Below are 2220 nucleotides of genomic sequence, written 5' to 3' on the forward strand. Positions count from 1 at the left end.
CTTGTTATTTTTTATTTCATGTTCATACATAAAAAATCCTGAAATTCCTATAGGATGTTAGAACTTAAAATGTGCCACTATTTACCTTAGTTCATGTGTTGATTGTAGCCACCAGATAGCCCTTACTCCACTTGTTCAGTAAAGCACATTTATCTTGACTGTAACTCTACTCTGTTTCTTCAAAGCAATCAGTGTTTCCAGCAGTCTTCTGCTTTGATTTTGCTGTGCAGACTGAAATTAACAGACTGAAAACAGAATTACAAGTTCCAAAAAAAACAAAATGTGAAAGCAGTAACCACTCATTTGTCCAAGGTTTTATCTTCCTTTTTTCTATAAGAGCCCACCTGCTTACTTTTGTAGGTAAAATGACCTTTCCCAGCTTTTTACTCTTAGACCTACAGAGCAGGCTGAGACCTATGGCTAAGACCAAGCATCCTATCTTGTTTCCCCAGTTTACAGAGGTGTTAATGAAGTCAGCTATGGAGTCTTCCTTAGTAGTAGTGATGCAGATCCAGTAAGAACCCAGCTTAGACACCAGGCTGAACTTACAGGGCTGGCAGCGTAAGCAAAAAACCCAAACCCATCTGAAACAGAACCCAAAGTAGAGATTGAATGGTGGTGACAGTTTCTAAGACAGTGTCATCTGAGGCAGATTTAACAGCAAGCTCTTCACTGACCATACAAAATTACAGAGTGTCAAAGGCAAAGACAGTAGCCTACCAGATTGTCTTGGCAGAGAAGGAGGAGGAGAGAGTATATATCACACAAATGCTCTTCCGCCGGCAACACACTGAAGCTTATGCAAAAAATTAGTAAGAATCATCTCAATGGTTGCAGTGCATGTTTTCCTGCTGTCAAAACTCAGATCTAGAAAACAGGCAGTTACAGTTCCAAAACAAGTGTCCAAAATCAGATTTTTAAATTTATTCTAGTACAGAGGTGGCCTGACATTCAGTGAGAGCGAGATTCCCGACGTTCCACTGAATTATGTTCTGGATTCAAACACTGTCCTTATTTTAGAGAAACATGTTATTTTTCTTCTATTCATGGATCCTTCTTTTTTACTTCACATCTCTTTAGAGCTCTTTTTCTTCAGACCATCAGGCAACCAAACCCTGTGCCTTTTCCCTGTTATGATGCTGTGCCAGCACGTCAGTACTTTGTTATTCAAATTCTGTCTGCCTCTATGAACCATTCCCAGCATGGCTTCAAGAAGGAAAGGGCAGTTGTGACCCGGGTCTGAAGATCAGTAGCTCAGGGGACACGAGCTAAATAAGTGTGCATGGTGTTGTGCAGAAACCCTGCATTCTCCTGCCACAGTTTTGTACATCGAGCACCAGTCAACTTTGTAAGACTGTTTTTGTTTTGTTTCCATGAGACCAGCGTCAAAGGTGGCATTAGAATTTGAAACACCGGAGTTTCAGTTCTCCCTTCAGATTCCCTGATCTCTCTTTTCATTAAAAAGAGCTCCGTAATGCCATACATTCCCCAAGCCATTTTAGATAGCAAAGCTTTTATAAAAAGCATTCAAACAAAAGGAGTTCAGTGGGAAGCAAGAATACACTTGCTAAATATTTGTATAATTAATGTAAAATCAGGATACCCAAATTTGCTGACAAGCTGATTTAACTTCCAGTAGAGGATATAATCTCTACCAACAGGGTATATCTGCAGCAAAATTCATTTATATGAAGCAAAATAACCATAGCTCATACCTACTCAGAAATTTTGTACTTATTCAGACAGGCCTTTGTGTACTGAACTTGCATTCTCTGGCACTAATGTTAATATTTAAAAGTGAATTAAAGGCATGTTATTTGTTGAAAATGAAGAGATTATTGATGAAAAACAACGTGGAACAGCACAGGCCTTTTCCAGGTCCAAAACTACTTGCTTTGGATTGTAGACAAGAAAAGGCTAAATTAGTGAAAGAAAAATTGGGCTAAATGTGAGAACAGTGGTTTTTTTACTTTAAATATACCATTAAGCATTCATAGAACGGCAAGTTGCCAAAAGAGCACTCAGTGGAGTTTTCCATTGCCACTGCAGTCTATAGCTCATTTGCAGGTGTCCTGGTTTTGGCAGGGATAGAGTTAATTTCCTTCCTAGTAGCTGGTACAGTGCTGTGTTTTGGATTTAGGGTGAGAACAATGTTGATAACACACCGATGTTTTAGTTGTTGCTAGGTAGTGTTTACACTAGCCAAGGACTTTTTAGTTT

This window comes from Aptenodytes forsteri, unplaced genomic scaffold, assembly GCF_000699145.1.
Source record: "Aptenodytes forsteri isolate BGI_AS27 unplaced genomic scaffold, ASM69914v1 Scaffold154, whole genome shotgun sequence".
Classification (NCBI taxonomy): domain Eukaryota; kingdom Metazoa; phylum Chordata; class Aves; order Sphenisciformes; family Spheniscidae; genus Aptenodytes; species Aptenodytes forsteri.